General features: G+C 45.3%; 1 protein-coding gene across 1 annotated transcript in view; it reads right to left on the bottom strand.

The window, feature by feature from the left end:
* dmrt3a (doublesex and mab-3 related transcription factor 3a) overlaps positions 1-19,759 on the bottom strand; it is a 99,534-nt gene that overhangs the window by 17,284 nt on the left and 62,491 nt on the right. The window lies entirely within an intron of this gene.

The raw sequence follows: 19,759 nt of genomic DNA, 5'->3' as shown, positions 1-19,759 counted from the left end.
GGACTACAGAAAACACAGAAACACATCCTCAGTCAGGATGACAGAGAACACAGAAACACATCCTCATTTTGGACTACGGAGAACACAGAAACACATCCTCAGTCAGGACTATGGAGAACACAGAAACACATCCGCAGTCAGGACTACAGAGACAGAAACACATCCTCAGTCAGGACTGCAGAGACAGAAACACATCCTCAGTCAGGTCTATAGAGACAGAAACAAATCCTCAGTCAGGACTACAGGGAACACTGAAACACATCCTCAGTCAGTACTACAGAGACTGAAACAAATCCTCAGTCAGGACTACAGGGAACACAGAAACACATCCTCAGTCAGTTCTACAGAGGCAGAAACACATCCTCAGTCAGGACTACAGAGAACACAGAAACAAATCCTCAGTCAGGACTGCAGAGAACACAGAAACCCATCCTCAGTCAGGACTACAGAGAACACAGAAACACATCCTCAGTCAGGACTACAGAGAACACAGAAACCCATCCTCAGTCAGGACTACAGAGACAGAAACAAATCCTCAGTCAGGACTACAGAGAACACAGAAACCCATCCTCAGTCTGGACTACAGAGACAGAAACAAATCCTCAGTCAGGACTACAGAGAACACAGAAACACAGCCTCAGTCAGGACTACAGAGACGGAAACACATCCTCTTTCAGGACTACAGAGAACACAGAAACACATCCTCAGTCAGGACTGCAGAGAACACAGAAACACATCCTCAGTCAGGACTACAGAGAACACAGAAACAAATCCTCAGTCAGGACTACAGAGAACACAGAAACCCATCCTCAGTCAGGACTACAGAGAACACAGAAACAAATCCTCAGTCAGGACTACAGAGAACACAGAAACACATCCTCAGTCAGGACTACAGAGAACACAGAAACAAATCCTCAGTCAGGACTACAGAGACAGAAACAAATCCTCAGTCAGGACTACAGAGAACACAGAAACCCATCCTCAGTCAGGACTACAGAGACAGAAACAAATCCTCAGTCAGGACTACAGAGAACACAGAAACACAGCCTCAGTCAGGACTACAGAGACGGAAACACATCCTCTTTCAGGACTACAGAGAACACAGAAACACATCCTCAGTCAGGACTGCAGAGAACACAGAAACCCATCGTCAGTCAGGACTACAGAGAACACAGAAACACATCCTCAGTCAGGACTACAGAGACAGAAACAAATCCTCAGTCAGGACTACAGAGAACACAGAAACACAGCCTCAGTCAGGACTACAGAGAACACAGAAACCCATCCTCAGTCAGGACTACAGAGAACACAGAAACACATCCTCAGTCAGGACTACAGAGAACACAGGAACACATCCTCATTAAGGACTACAGAGAACACAGAAACACACCCTCAGTCAGGACTATAGAGACAGAAACAAATCCTCAGTCAGGACTACAGAGACAGAAACACATCCTCAGTCAGTACTACAAAGGAACACAGAAACACATCCTCAGTCAGGACTACAGAGAACACAGAAAGACATCCTCAGTCAGGACTACAGAGAACACAGAAACACATCCTCAGTCAGGTCTACAGAGAACACAGAAACACATCCTCTGTCAGGACTACAGAGACAGAAACACATCCTCAGTCAGCACTACAGAGAACACAGAAACACATCCTCAGCCAGGACTACAGAGAACACAGGAACACATCCTCATTCAGGACAACAGAGACAGAAACACATCCTCAGTCAGGAGAACAGGGAACACAGAAACACATCCTCAGTCAGGACTACAGAGAACACAGAAACACATCATCAGTCAGGACTACAGAGAACACAGAAACACATCCTCAGTCAGGACTACAGAGAACACAGAAACACATCCTCAGTCAGGACTACAGAGACAGGAACACATCCTCAGTCAGGACGACAGAGAACACAGAAACACATCCTCAGTCAGGACTACAGAGAACACAGAAAGACATCCTCAGTCAGGACTACAGAGAACACAGAAACACATCCTCAGTCAGGACTACAGAGAACACAGAAACACATCCTCAGTCAGGACTACAGAGACAGGAACACATCCTCAGTCAGGACGACAGAGAACACAGAAACACATCCTCAGTCAGGACTACAGAGAACACAGAAAGACATCCTCAGTCAGGACTACAGAGAACACAGAAATACATCCTCAGTCAGGACTACAGAGAACACAGAAACACATCCTCAGTCAGGACTACAGATTACACATAAACACATCCTCAGTCAGGACTACAGAGAACACAGAAACACATCATCAGTCAGGACTACAGAGAACACAGAAACACATCCTCATTCAGGACTACAGAGAACACAGAAAGACATCCTCAGTCAGGACTACAGAGAACACAGGAACACATCCTCATTAAGGACTACAGAGAACACAGAAACACATCCTCAGTCAGGAATATAGAGACAGAAACATATCCTCAGTCAGGACTACAGAGACAGAAACACATCCTCAGTCAGGACTACAGAGAACACAGAAACACATCATCAGTCAGGACTACAGAGAACACAGAAACACATCCTCATTCAGGACTACAGAGAACACAGAAAGACATCCTCAGTCAGGACTACAGAGAACACAGGAACACATCCTCATTAAGGACTACAGAGAACACAGAAACACATCCTCAGTCAGGACTATAGAGACAGAAACAAATCCTCAGTCAGGACTACAGAGACAGAAACACATCCTCAGTCAGGACTACAGAGAACAAAGAAACACATCCTCATTCAGGACTACAGAGAACACAGAAACACATTATCATTCAGGACTACAGAGAACACAGAAAGACATCCTCAGTCAAGACTACAGGGAACACAGAAACACATCCTCACTCAGGACTATAGAGACAGAAACAAATCCTCAGTCAGGACTACAGAGACAGAAACACATCCTCAGTCAGGACTACAGAGAACACAGAAACACATCCTCAGTCAGGACTACAGAGAACACAGAAACAAATCCTCAGTCAGGACTACAGAGAACACAGAAACACATCCTCATTCAGGACTACAGAGAACACAGAAAGACATCCTCAGTCAGGACTACAGAGAACACAGAAAGACATCCTCAGTCAGGACTACAGAGAACACAGAAACACATCTTCATTAAGGACTACAGAGAACGCAGAAACACATCCTCAGTCAGGACTATAGAGACAGAAACAAATCCTCAGTCAGGACTACATGGAACACAGAAACACATCCTCAGTCAGGACTACAGAGGCAGAAACACATCCTCAGTCAGGAATACAGAGACAGAAACACATCCTCAGTCAGGACTACAGAGAACACAGAAACACATCCTCAGTCAGGACTACAGAGAACACAGAAACACATCCTCAGTCAGCACTACAGAGAACACAGAAGCACATCCTCATTCAGGACTACAGAGACAGAAACACATCCTCAGTCAGGACTACAGAGAACACAGAAACAAATCCTCAGTCAGGACTACAGAGAACACAGGAACACATCCTCATTAAGGACTACAGAGAACACAGAAACACATCCTCAGTCAGGACGACAGAGAACAAAGAAAGACATCCTCAGTCAGGACTACAGAGAACACAGGAACACATCCTCATTAAGGACTACAGAGAACACAGAAACACATCCTCAGTCAGGACTATAGAGACAGAAACAAATCCTCAGTCAGGACTACAGAGACAGAAACACATCCTCAGTCAGGACTACAGAGAACACAGAAACACCTCCTCAGTCAGGACTACAGATTACACAGAAACACATCCTCATTCAGGACTACAGGGAACACAGAAAGACATCCTCAGTCAGGACTACAGAGAACACAGAAAGACATCCTCAGTCAGGGCTACAGAGAACACAGAAACACATCCTCATTAAGGACTACAGAGATCACAGAAACACATCCTCAGTCAGGACTATAGAGACAGAAACAAATCCTCAGTCAGGACTACAGGGAACACTGAAACACATCCTCAGTCAGTACTACAGAGACAGAAACAAATCCTCAGTCAGGACTACAGGGAACACAGAAACACATCCTCAGTCAGGACTACAGAGGCAGAAACACATCCTCAGTCAGGACTACAGAGACAGAAACACATCCTCAGTCAGGACTACAGAGACGGAAACACATCCTCTTTCAGGACTACAGAGAACACAGAAACAAATCCTCAGTCAGGACTACAGAGAACACAGAAACACATCCTCAGTCAGGACTACAGAAAACACAGAAACACATCCTCAGTCAGGACTACAGAAAACACAGAAACACATCCTCAGTCAGGACTACAGAGAACACAGAAACACATCCTCATTAAGGACTACAGAGAACACGGAAACACATCCTCAGTCAGGACTATAGAGAACACAGAAACACATCCTCAGTCAGGACTACAGAGAACACAGGAACACATCCTCATTAAGGACTACAGAGAACACAGAAACACATCCTCAGTCAGGACTATAGAGACAGAAACAAATCCTCAGTCAGGACTACAGAGACAGAAACACATCCTCAGTCAGGACTACAAAGGAACACAGAAACACATCCTCAGTCAAGGACGACAGAGAACAAAGAAACACATCCTCAGTCAGGACTACAGAGAACACAGAAACACATCATCAGTCAGGACTACAGAGACAGAAACACATCCTCAGCCAGAACTACAGAAAACACAGAAACACATCCTCAGTCAGGACTACAGAGACAGAAACACATCCTCAGCCAGGACTACAGAAAACACAGAAACACATCCTCAGCCAGGACTACAGAAAACACAGAAACACATCCTCAGTCAGGATGACAGAGAACACAGAAACACATCCTCATTTTGGTCTACGGAGAACACAGAAACACATCCTCAGTCAGGACTATGGAGAACACAGAAACACATCCGCAGTCAGGACTACAGAGACAGAAACACATCCTCAGTCAGGACTATAGAGACATAAACACATCCTCAGTCAGGACTACAGAGACAGAAACACATCCTCAGTCAGAACTACAGAGACAGAAACACATCCTCAGTCAGCACTACTGAGAACACAGGAACACATCCTTAGTCAGGACTATAGAGACAGAAACACATCCTCAGTCAGGACTACAGAGACAGAAACACATCCTCAGTCAGGACGACAGAGAACACAGAAACACATCATCAGTCAGGACTACAGGGAACACAGAAACACATCCTCAGTCAGGACTACAGAGAACACAGAAACACATCCTCAGTCAGGACTACAGAGACAGAAACACATCCTCAGTCAGGACGACAGAGAACACAGAAACACATCCTTAGTCAGGACAACAGAGAACACAGAAAGACATCCTCAGTCAGGACTACAGAGAACACAGAAACACATCCTCAGTCAGGACTACAGAGAACACAGAAACACATCCTAAGTCAGGACTACAGACACAGAAACACATCCTCAGTCAGCACTACAGAGAACACAGAAACACATCCTCATTCAGGACTACAGAGTTCACAGAAACACATCCTAAGTCAGGACTACAGACACAGAAACACATCCTCAGTCAGGACTACAGAGAACACAGAAACACATCCTCAGCCAGGACTACAGAGAACACAGGAACACATCCTCATTCAGGACAACAGAGACAGAAACACATCCTCAGTCAGGACTACAGAGAACACAGAAACACATCCTCATTCAGGACTACAGAGAACACAGAAAGACATCCTCAGTCAGGACTACAGAGAACACAGAAACACATCCTCAGTCAGGACTACAGAGAACACAGAAACACATCCTCAGTCGGGACTATAGAGACAGAAACAAATCCTCTGTCAGGACGACAGAGAACACAGAAACACATCCTCATTTTGGACTACGGAGAACACAGAAACACATCCTCAGTTAGGACTACAGAGAATACAGAAACACATCCTAAGTCAGGATTACAGAGACTGGAACACATCCTCAGTCAGGACTACAGAGAACACAGAAACACATCCTCAGTCAGGACTACAGAGAACCCAGAAAGACATCATCAGTCAGGACTACAGAGAACACAGAAACACATCCTCAGTCAGGACTACAGAGAACACAGAAACAAATCCTCTGGTTGGACTGCAGAGACAGAAACACATCCTCAGTCAGGACGACAGAGAACAAAGAAACACATCCTCATTCAGGACTACAGAGAACACAGAAACACATCCTCACTCAGGACTATAGAGACAGAAACAAATCCTCAGTCAGGACTACAGAGACAGAAACACATCCTCAGTCAGGACTACAGAGAACACAGAAACACATCCTCAGTCAGGACTACAGAGAACACAGAAACACATCCTCAGTCAGGACTACAGAGAACACAGAAACACATCCTCATTCAGGACTACAGAGAACACAGAAACACATCCTCAGTCAGGACTATGGAGAACACAGAAACACATCCTCAGTCAGGACTACAGAGACAGAAACACATCCTCAGTCAGGACTGCAGAGACAGAAACACATCCTCAGTCAGGACTACAGAGAAAGAAACACATCCTCAGTCAGGACTACAGAGAACACAGAAACACATCCTCATTCAGGACTACAGAGTTCACAGAAACACATCCTAAGTCAGGACTACAGACACAGAAACACATCCTCAGCCAGGACTACAGAAAACACAGAAACACATCCTCAGCCAGGACTACAGAAAACACAGAAACACATCCTCAGCCAGGACTACAGAAAACACAGAAACACATCCTCAGTCAGGATGACAGAGAACACAGAAACACATCCTCATTTTGGACTACGGAGAACACAGAAACACATCCTCAGTCAGGACTATGGAGAACACAGAAAGACATCCGCAGTCAGGACTACAGAGACAGAAACACATCCTCAGTCAGGACTGCAGAGACAGAAACACATCCTCAGTCAGGACTACAGAGAAAGAAACACATCCTCAGTCAGGACTATGGAGAACACAGAAACACATCCTCAGTCAGGACTATAGAGACATAAACACATCCTCAGTCAGGACTACAGAGACAGAAACACATCCTCAGTCAGGACTACAGAGACAGAAACACATCCTCAGTCAGCACTACTGAGAACACAGGAACACATCCTAAGTCAGGACTATAGAGACAGAAACACATCCTCAGTCAGGACTACAGAGACAGAAACACATCCTCAGTCAGGAGAACAGGGAACACAGAAACACATCCTCAGTCAGGACTACAGAGAACACAGAAACACATCATCAGTCAGGACTACAGAGAACACAGAAACACATCCTCAGTCAGGACTACAGAGAACACAGAAACACATCCTCAGTCAGGACTACATAGGCAGAAACACATCCTCAGTCAGGACGACAGAGAACACAGAAACACATCCTCAGTCAGGACTACAGAGAACACAGAAAGACATCCTCAGTCAGGACTACAGAGAACACAGAAACACATCCTCAGTCAGGACTACAGAGAACACAGAAACACATCCTCTGTCAGGACAACAGAGACAGAAACACATCCTCAGTCAGCACTACAGACAACACAGAAACACATCCTCATTCAGGACTACAGAGTTCACAGAAACACATCCTCAGTCAGGACTACAGAGAACACAGAAACACATCCTCAGTCAGGACTACAGAGACAGAAACACATCCTCAGTCAGGACGACAGAGAACCTAGAAACACATCCTTAGTCAGGACTACAGAGAACACAGAAACACATCCTCAGTCAGGACTACAGAGAACACAGAAACACATCCTCAGTCAGGACTACAGAGAACACAGAAACACATCCTCTGTCAGGACTACAGAGACAGAAACATATCCTCAGTCAGCACTACAGAGAACACAGAAACACATCCTCATTCAGGACTACAGAGTTCACAGAAACACATCCTCAGTCAGGACTACAGACACAGAAACACATCCTCAGTCAGGACTACAGAGAACACAGAAACACATCCTCAGTCAGGACTACAGAGAACACAGAAACACATCCTCATTCAGGACTACAGAGAACACAGGAACACATCCTCATTCAGGACAACAGAGACAGAAACACATCCTCAGTCAGGACTACAGAGAACACAGAAACACATCCTCATTCAGGACTACAGAGAACACAGAAAGACATCCTCAGTCAGGACTACAGAGAACACAGAAAGACATCCGCAGTCAGGACTACAGAGAACACAGAAACACATCCTCAGTCAGGACTGCAGAGACAGAAACACATCCTCAGTCAGGACTACAGAGAAAGAAACACATCCTCAGTCAGGACTATGGAGAACACAGAAACACATCCTCAGTCAGGATTACAGAGGCAGAAACACATCCTCAGTCAGGACTATAGAGACATAAACACATCCTCAGTCAGGACTACAGAGACAGAAACACATCCTCAGTCAGGACTACAGAGACAGAAACACATCCTCAGTCAGCACTACTGAGAACACAGGAACACATCCTAAGTCAGGACTATAGAGACAGAAACACATCCTCAGTCAGGACTACAGAGACAGAAACACATCCTCAGTCAGGAGAACAGGGAACACAGAAACACATCCTCAGTCAGGACTACAGAGAACACAGAAACACATCATCAGTCAGGACTACAGAGAACACAGAAACACATCCTCAGTCAGGACTACAGAGAACACAGAAACACATCCTCAGTCAGGACTACAGAGGCAGAAACACATCCTCAGTCAGGACGACAGAGAACACAGAAACAGATCCTCAGTCAGGACTACAGAGAACACAGAAAGACATCCTCAGTCAGGACTACAGAGAACACAGAAACACATCCTCAGTCAGGACTACAGAGAACACAGAAACACATCCTCTGTCAGGACTACAGAGACAGAAACACATCCTCAGTCAGCACTACAGACAACACAGAAACACATCCTCATTCAGGACTACAGAGTTCACAGAAACACATCCTCAGTCAGGACTACAGAGAACACAGAAACACATCCTCAGTCAGGACTACAGAGACAGAAACACATCCTCAGTCAGGACTACAGAGACAGAAACACATCCTCAGTCAGGACGACAGAGAACCTAGAAACACATCCTTAGTCAGGACTACAGAGAACACAGAAAGACATCCTCAGTCAGGACTACAGAGAACACAGAAACACATCCTCAGTCAGGACTACAGAGAACACAGAAACACATCCTCTGTCAGGACTACAGAGACAGAAACACATCCTCAGTCAGCACTACAGAGAACACAGAAACACATCCTCATTCAGGACTACAGAGTTCACAGAAACACATCCTAAGTCAGGACTACAGACACAGAAACACATCCTCAGTCAGGACTACAGAGAACACAGAAACACATCCTCAGCCAGGACTACAGAGAACACAGGAAACACATCCTCATTCAGGACAACAGAGACAGAAACACATCCTCAGTCAGGACTACAGAGAACACAGAAACACATCCTCATTCAGGACTACAGAGAACACAGAAAGACATCCTCAGTCAGGACTACAGAGAACACAGAAACACATCCTCAGTCAGGACTACAGAGAACACAGAAACACATCCTCAGTCGGGACTATAGAGACAGAAACAAATCCTCTGTCAGGACGACAGAGAACACAGAAACACATCCTCATTTTGGACTACGGAGAACACAGAAACACATCCTCAGTTAGGACTACAGAGAATACAGAAACACATCCTCAGTCAGGATTACAGAGACTGGAACACATCCTCAGTCAGGACTACAGAGAACACAGAAACACATCCTCAGTCAGGACTACAGAGAACACAGAAACAAATCCTCTGGTCGGACTGCAGAGACAGAAACACATCCTCAGTCAGGACGACAGAGAACAAAGAAACACATCCTCATTCAGGACTACAGAGAACACAGAAACACATCCTCACTCAGGACTATAGAGACAGAAACAAATCCTCAGTCAGGACTACAGAGACAGAAACACATCCTCAGTCAGGACTACAGAGAACACAGAAACACATCCTCAGTCAGGACTACAGAGAACACAGAAACACATCCTCAGTCAGGACTACAGAGAACACAGAAACACATCCTCATTCAGGACTACAGAGAACACAGAAACACATCCTCAGTCAGGACTATGGAGAACACAGAAACACATCCGCAGTCAGGACTACAGAGACAGAAACACATCCTCAGTCAGGACTGCAGAGACAGAAACACATCCTCAGTCAGGACTACAGAGAAAGAAACACATCCTCAGTCAGGACTACAGAGAACACAGAAACACATCCTCATTCAGGACTACAGAGTTCACAGAAACACATCCTAAGTCAGGACTACAGACACAGAAACACATCCTCAGCCAGGACTACAGAAAACACAGAAACACATCCTCAGCCAGGACTACAGAAAACACAGAAACACATCCTCAGCCAGGACTACAGAAAACACAGAAACACATCCTCAGTCAGGATGACAGAGAACACAGAAACACATCCTCATTTTGGACTACGGAGAACACAGAAACACATCCTCAGTCAGGACTATGGAGAACACAGAAAGACATCCGCAGTCAGGACTACAGAGACAGAAACACATCCTCAGTCAGGACTGCAGAGACAGAAACACATCCTCAGTCAGGACTACAGAGAAAGAAACACATCCTCAGTCAGGACTATGGAGAACACAGAAACACATACTCAGTCAGGATTACAGAGGCAGAAACACATCCTCAGTCAGGACTATAGAGACATAAACACATCCTCAGTCAGGACTACAGAGACAGAAACACATCCTCAGTCAGGACTACAGAGACAGAAACACATCCTCAGTCAGCACTACTGAGAACACAGGAACACATCCTAAGTCAGGACTATAGAGACAGAAACACATCCTCAGTCAGGACTACAGAGACAGAAACACATCCTCAGTCAGGAGAACAGGGAACACAGAAACACATCCTCAGTCAGGACTACAGAGAACACAGAAACACATCCTCAGTCAGGACTACAGAGAACACAGAAACACATCCTCAGTCAGGACTACAGAGGCAGAAACACATCCTCAGTCAGGACGACAGAGAACACAGAAACACATCCTCAGTCAGGACTACAGAGAACACAGAAAGACATCCTCAGTCAGGACTACAGAGAACACAGAAACACATCCTCAGTCAGGACTACAGAGAACACAGAAACACATCCTCTGTCAGGACTACAGAGACAGAAACACATCCTCAGTCAGCACTACAGACAACACAGAAACACATCCTCATTCAGGACTACAGAGTTCACAGAAACACATCCTAAGTCAGGACTACAGACACAGAAACACATCCTCAGTCAGGACTACAGAGAACAGAGAAACACATCCTCAGCCAGGACTACAGAGAACACAGGAACACATCCTCATTCAAGACAACAGAGACAGAAACACATCCTCAGTCAGGAGAACAGGGAACACAGAAACACATCCTCAGTCAGGACTACAGAGAACACAGAAACACATCATCAGTCAGGACTACAGAGATAGAAACACATCCTCAGTCAGTACGACAGAGAACACAGAAACACATCCTCAGTAAGGACTACAGAGAACACAGAAAGACATCCTCAGTCAGGACTACAGAGAACACAGAAACACATCCTCAGTCAGGACTACAGAGAACACAGAAACACATCCTCTGTCAGGACTACAGAGTTCACAGAAACACATCCTAAGTCAGGACTACAGACACAGAAACACATCCTCAGTCAGGACTACAGAGAACACAGAAACACATCCTCAGCCAGGACTACAGAGAACACAGGAACACATCCTCATTCAGGACAACAGAGACAGAAACACATCCTCAGTCAGGACTACAGAGAACACAGAAACACATCCTCATTCAGGACTACAGAGAACACAGAAAGACATCCTCAGTCAGGACTACAGAGAACACAGAAACACATCCTCAGTCAGGACTACAGAGAACACAGAAACACATCCTCAGTCAGGACTATAGAGACAGAAACAAATCCTCTGTCAGGACGACAGAGAACACAGAAACACATCCTCATTTTGGACTACGGAGAACACAGAAACACATCCTCAGTTAGGACTACAGAGAATACAGAAACACATCCTCAGTCAGGATTACAGAGAACACAGAAAGACATCCTCAGTCAGGACTACAGAGAACACAGAAACACATCCTCAGTCAGGACTACAGAGAACACAGAAACAAATCCTCTGGTCGGACTGCAGAGACAGAAACACATCCTCAGTCAGGACGACAGAGAACAAAGAAACACATCCTCATTCAGGACTACAGAGAACACAGAAACACATCCTCACTCAGGACTATAGAGACAGAAATACATCCTCAGTCAGGACTACAGAGACAGAAACACATCCTCAGTCAGGACTACAGAGAACACAGAAACACATCCTCAGTCAGGACTACAGAGAACACAGAAATACATCCTCAGTCAGGACTACAGAGACAGAAACACATCCTCATTCAGGACTACAGAGAACACAGAAACACATCCTCAGTCAGGACTACAGAGAACACAGAAACACATCCTCAGTCAGGACTACAGAGAACACAGAAACACATCCTCATTCAGGACTACAGAGAACACAGAAATACATCCTCAGTCAGGATTACAGAGACAGAAACACATCCTCAGTCAGGACTACATGGAACACAGAAACACATCCTCAGTCAGGACTACAGAGGCAGAAACACATCCTCAGTCAGGACTACAGAGACAGAAACACATCCTCAGTCAGGACTACAGAGAACACAGAAACACATCCTCAGTCAGGACTACAGAGTACACAGAAACACATGCTCAGTCAGCACTACAGAGAACACAGAAGCACATCCTCATTCAGGACGACAGAGACAGATACACATCCTCAGTCAGGACTACAGAGAACACAGAAACACATCCTCAGCCAGGACTACAGAGAACACAGGAACACATCCTCATTAAGGACTACAGAGAACACAGAAACACATCCTCAGTCAGGACTACAGAGAACACAGAAACACATCCTCATTCAGGACTACAGAGAACACAGAAAGACATCCTCAGTCAGGACTACAGAGAACACAGGAACACATCCTCATTAAGGACTACAGAGAACACAGAAACACATCCTCAGTCAGGACTACAGAGACAGAAACAAATCCTCAGTCAGGACTATAGAGACAGAAACAAATCCTCAGTCAGGACTACAGGGAACACTGAAACACATCCTCAGTCAGGACTACAGAGACAGAAACAAATCCTCAGTCAGGACCACAGAAAACACAGAAAGACATCCTCAGTCAGGACTACGGAGAACACAGAAACACATCCTCATTCAGGACTACAGAGAACACAGAAAGACATCCTCAGTCAGGACTACGGAGAACACAGAAACACATCCTCAGTCAGTACTACAGAGACAGAAACACATCCTCAGTCAGTACTACAGAGACAGAAACAAATCCTCAGTCAGGACTATAGAGACAGAAACAAATCCTCAGTCAGGACTACAGAGACAGAAACACATCCTCAGTCAGGACTATAGAGACAGAAACAAATCCTCAGTCAGGACTACAGAGACAGAAACACATCCTCAGTCAGGACTATAGAGACAGAAACAAATCCTCAGTCAGGACTACAGAGACAGAAACACATCCTCAGTCAGGACTACAGAGACAGAAACACATCCTCAGTCAGGACTATAGAGACAGAAACAAATCCTCAGTCAGGACTACAGAGACAGAAACAAATCCTCAGTCAGGACTACAGAGAACACAGAAACCCATCCTCATTCAGGACTACAGAGAACACAGAAACACATCCTCAGTCAGGACTACAGAGAACACAGAAACCCATCCTCAGTCATGACTACAGAGGCAGAAACACATCCTCAGTCAGGACTACAGAGACAGAAACACATCCTCAGTCAGGACTATAGAGACAGAAACAAATCCTCAGTCAGGACTACAGAGACAGAATCCCATCCTCAGTCAGGACTATAGAGACAGAAACAAATCCTCAGTCAGGACTATAGAGACAGAAACAAATCCTCAGTCAGGACTACAGAGACAGAAACAAATCCTCAGTCAGGACTACAGAGAACACAGAAACACATCCTCAGTCAGGACTACAGAGACAGAAACAAATCCTCAGTCAGGACTACAGAGAACACAGAAACACATCCTCAGTCAGGACTACAGAGACAGGAACACATCCTCAGTCAGGACTACAGAGAACACAGAAAGACATCCTCAGTCAGGACTACAGAGAACAAAGAAACACATCCTCATTCAGGACTACAGAGAACACAGAAACACATCCTCACTCAGGACTATAGAGACAGAAACAAATCCTCAGTCAGGACTACAGAGACAGAAACACATCCTCAGTCAGGACTACAGAGAACACAGAAACACATCCTCAGTCAGGACTACAGAGAACACAGAAACACATCCTCAGTCAGGACTACAGAGAACACAGAAACACATCCTCATTCAGGACTACAGAGAACACAGAAAGACATCCTCAGTCAGGACTACAGAGAACACAGAAACACATCATCAGTCAGGAGTACAGAGAACACAGAAACACATCCTCATTAAGGACTACAGAGAACACAGAAACACATCCTCAGTCAGGACTATAGAGACAGAAACAAATCCTCAGTCAGGACTACATGGAACACAGAAACACATCCTCAGTCAGGACTACAGAGGCAGAAACACATCCTCAGTCAGGACTACAGAGACAGAAACACATCCTCAGTCAGGACTACAGAGAACACAGAAACACATCCTCAGTCAGGACTACAGAGAACACAGAAACACATGCTCAGTCAGCACTACAGAGAACACAGAAGCACATCCTCATTCAGGACGACAGAGACAGATACACATCCTCAGTCAGGACTACAGAGAACACAGAAACACATCCTCAGCCAGGACTACAGAGAACACAGGAACACATCCTCATTAAGGACTACAGAGAACACAGAAACACATCCTCAGTCAGGACTACAGAGAACACAGAAACACATCCTCAGCCAGGACTGCAGAGACAGAAACACATCCTCAGTCAGGACGACAGAGAACCTAGAAACACATCCTTAGTCAGGACTACAGAGAACACAGAAAGACATCCTCAGTCAGGACTACAGAGAACACAGAAACACATCCTCAGTCAGGACTACAGAGAACACAGAAACACATCCTCTGTCAGGACTACAGAGACAGAAACATATCCTCAGTCAGCACTACAGAGAACACAGAAACACATCCTCATTCAGGACTACAGAGTTCACAGAAACACATCCTAAGTCAGGACTACAGACACAGAAACACATCCTCAGTCAGGACTACAGAGAACACAGAAACACATCCTCAGTCAGGACTACAGAGAACACAGAAACACATCCTCATTCAGGACTACAGAGAACACAGGAACACATCCTCATTCAGGACAACAGAGACAGAAACACATCCTCAGTCAGGACTACAGAGAACACAGAAACACATCCTCATTCAGGACTACAGAGAACACAGAAAGACATCCTCAGTCAGGACTACAGAGAACACAGAAAGACATCCGCAGTCAGGACTACAGAGAACACAGAAACACATCCTCAGTCAGGACTGCAGAGACAGAAACACATCCTCAGTCAGGACTACAGAGAAAGAAACACATCCTCAGTCAGACTATGGAGAACACAGAAACACATCCTCAGTCAGGATTACAGAGGCAGAAACACATCCTCAGTCAGGACTATAGAGACAGAAACACATCCTCAGTCAGGAGAACAGAAACACATCCTCAGTCAGGACTACAGAGACAGAAACACATCCTCAGTCAGCACTACTGAGAACACAGGAACACATCCTAAGTCAGGACTATAGAGACAGAAACACATCCTCAGTCAGGACTACAGAGACAGAAACACATCCTCAGTCAGGAGAACAGGAACACAGAAACACATCCTCAGTCAGGACTACAGAGAACACAGAAACACATCATCAGTCAGGACTACAGAGAACACAGAAACACATCCTCAGTCAGGACTACAGAGAACACAGAAACACATCCTCAGTCAGGACTACAGAGGCAGAAACACATCCTCAGTCAGGACGACAGAGAACACAGAAACACATCCTCAGTCAGGACTACAGAGAACACAGAAAGACATCCTCAGTCAGGACTACAGAGAACACAGAAACACATCCTCAGTCAGGACTACAGAGAACACAGAAACACATCCTCTGTCAGGACTACAGAGACAGAAACACATCCTCAGTCAGCACTACAGACAACACAGAAACACATCCTCATTCAGGACTACAGAGTTCACAGAAACACATCCTCAGTCAGGACTACAGAGAACACAGAAACACATCCTCAGTCAGGACTACAGAGACAGAAACACATCCTCAGTCAGGACTACAGAGACAGAAACACATCCTCAGTCAGGACGACAGAGAACTAGAAACACATCCTTAGTCAGGACTACAGAGAACACAGAAAGACATCCTCAGTCAGGACTACAGAGAACACAGAAACACATCCTCAGTCAGGACTACAGAGAACACAGAAACACATCCTCTGTCAGGACTACAGAGACAGAAACACATCCTCAGTCAGCACTACAGAGAACACAGAAACACATCCTCAGTCAGGACTACAGAGAACACAGAAACACATCCTCAGCCAGGACTACAGAAAACACAGAAAGACATCCTCAGTCAGGACTACAGAGGCAGAAACACATCCTCAGTCAGGACGACAGAGAACACAGAAACACATCCTCAGTCAGGACTACAGAGAACACAGAAAGACATCCTCAGTCAGGACTACAGAGAACACAGAAACACATCCTCAGTCAGGACTACAGAGAACACAGAAACACATCCTCAGTCAGGACTACAGAGACAGAAACACATCCTCAGTCAGCACTACAGACAACACAGAAACACATCCTCATTCAGGACTACAGAGTTCACAGAAACACATCCTAAGTCAGGACTACAGACACAGAAACACATCCTCAGTCAGGACTACAGAGAACAGAGAAACACATCCTCAGCCAGGACTACAGAGAACACAGGAACACATCCTCATTCAAGACAACAGAGACAGAAACACATCCTCAGTCAGAGAACAGGGAACACAGAAACACATCCTCAGTCAGGACTACAGAGAACACAGAAACACATCATCAGTCAGGACTACAGAGATAGAAACACATCCTCAGTCAGTACGACAGAGAACACCGAAACACATCCTCAGTAAGGACTACAGAGAACACAGAAAGACATCCTCAGTCAGGACTACAGAGTTCACAGAAACACATCCTAAGTCAGGACTACAGACACAGAAACACATCCTCAGTCAGGACTACAGAGAACACAGAAACACATCCTCAGCCAGGACTACAGAGAACACAGGAACACATCCTCATTCAGGACAACAGAGACAGAAACACATCCTCAGTCAGGACTACAGAGAACACAGAAACACATCCTCATTCAGGACTACAGAGAACACAGAAAGACATCCTCAGTCAGGACTACAGAGAACACAGAAACACATCCTCAGTCAGGACTACAGAGAACACAGAAACACATCCTCAGTCAGGACTATAGAGACAGAAACAAATCCTCTGTCAGGACGACAGAGAACACAGAAACACATCCTCATTTTGGACTACGGAGAACACAGAAACACATCCTCAGTTAGGACTACAGAGAATACAGAAACACATCCTCAGTCAGGATTACAGAGAACACAGAAAGACATCCTCAGTCAGGACTACAGAGAACACAGAAACACATCCTCTGGTCGGACTGCAGAGACAGAAACACATCCTCAGTCAGGACGACAGAGAACAAAGAAACACATCCTCATTCAGGACTACAGAGAACACAGAAACACATCCTCACTCAGGACTATAGAGACAGAAATACATCCTCAGTCAGGACTACAGAGACAGAAACACATCCTCAGTCAGGACTACAGAGAACACAGAAACACATCCTCAGTCAGGACTACAGAGAACACAGAAATACATCCTCAGTCAGGACTACAGAGACAGAAACACATCCTCATTCAGGACTACAGAGAACACAGAAACACATCCTCAGTCAGGACTACAGAGAACACAGAAACACATCCTCAGTCAGGACTACAGAGAACACAGAAACACATCCTCATTCAGGACTACAGAGAACACAGAAAGACATCCTCAGTCAGGACTACAGAGACAGAAAACACATCCTCAGTCAGGACTACATGGAACACAGAAACACATCCTCAGTCAGGACTACAGAGGCAGAAACACATCCTCAGTCAGGACTACAGAGACAGAAACACATCCTCAGTCAGGACTACAGAGAACACAGAAACACATCCTCAGTCAGGACTACAGAGTACACAGAAACACATGCTCAGTCAGCACTACAGAGAACACAGAAGCACATCCTCATTCAGGACGACAGAGACAGATACACATCCTCAGTCAGGACTACAGAGAACACAGAAACACATCCTCAGCCAGGACTACAGAGAACACAGGAACACATCCTCATTAAGGACTACAGAGAACACAGAAACACATCCTCAGTCAGGACTACAGAGAACACAGAAACACATCCTCATTCAGGACTACAGAGAACACAGAAAGACATCCTCAGTCAGGACTACAGAGAACACAGGAACACATCCTCATTAAGGACTACAGAGAACACAGAAACACATCCTCAGTCAGGACTATAGAGACAGAAACAAATCCTCAGTCAGGACTACAGAGACAGAAACACATCCTCAGTCAGGACTACAGAGAACACAGAAACACATCCTCAGTCAGGACTACAGAGAACAGAGAAACACATCCTCAGTCAGGACTACAGATTACACAGAAACACATCCTCATTCAGGACTACAGAGAACACAGAAAGACATCCTCAGTCAGGACTACAGAAAACACAGAAAGACATCCTCAGTCAGGACTACGGAGAACACAGAAACACATCCTCAGTCAGTACTACAGAGACAGAAACAAATCCTCAGTCAGGACTATAGAGACAGAAACAAATCCTCAGTCAGGACTACAGGGAACACTGAAACACATCCTCAGTCAGTACTACAGAGACAGAAACAAATCCTCAGTCAGGACTACAGGGAACACAGAAACACATCCTCAGTCATGACTACAGAGGCAGAAACACATCCTCAGTCAGGACTACAGAGACAGAAACACATCCTCAGTCAGGACTATAGAGACAGAAACAAATCCTCAGTCAGGACTACAGAGACAGAAACAAATCCTCAGTCAGGACTACAGAGAACACAGAAACCCATCCTCATTCAGGACTACAGAGAACACAGAAACACATCCTCAGTCAGGACTACAGAGAACACAGAAACCCATCCTCAGTCATGACTACAGAGGCAGAAACACATCCTCAGTCAGGACTACAGAGACAGAAACACATCCTCAGTCAGGACTATAGAGACAGAAACAAATCCTCAGTCAGGACTACAGAGACAGAAACCCATCCTCAGTCAGGACTATAGAGACAGAAACAAATCCTCAGTCAGGACTATAGAGACAGAAACAAATCCTCAGTCAGGACTACAGAGACAGAAACAAATCCTCAGTCAGGACTACAGAGAACACAGAAACACATCCTCAGTCAGGACTACAGAGACAGAAACAAATCCTCAGTCAGGACTACAGAGAACACAGAAACACATCCT

This window comes from Oncorhynchus masou, chromosome 25 (genome assembly GCF_036934945.1).
Source record: "Oncorhynchus masou masou isolate Uvic2021 chromosome 25, UVic_Omas_1.1, whole genome shotgun sequence".
Taxonomy (NCBI): domain Eukaryota; kingdom Metazoa; phylum Chordata; class Actinopteri; order Salmoniformes; family Salmonidae; genus Oncorhynchus; species Oncorhynchus masou.
This window is presented reverse-complemented; position numbering and strand designations above follow the sequence as displayed.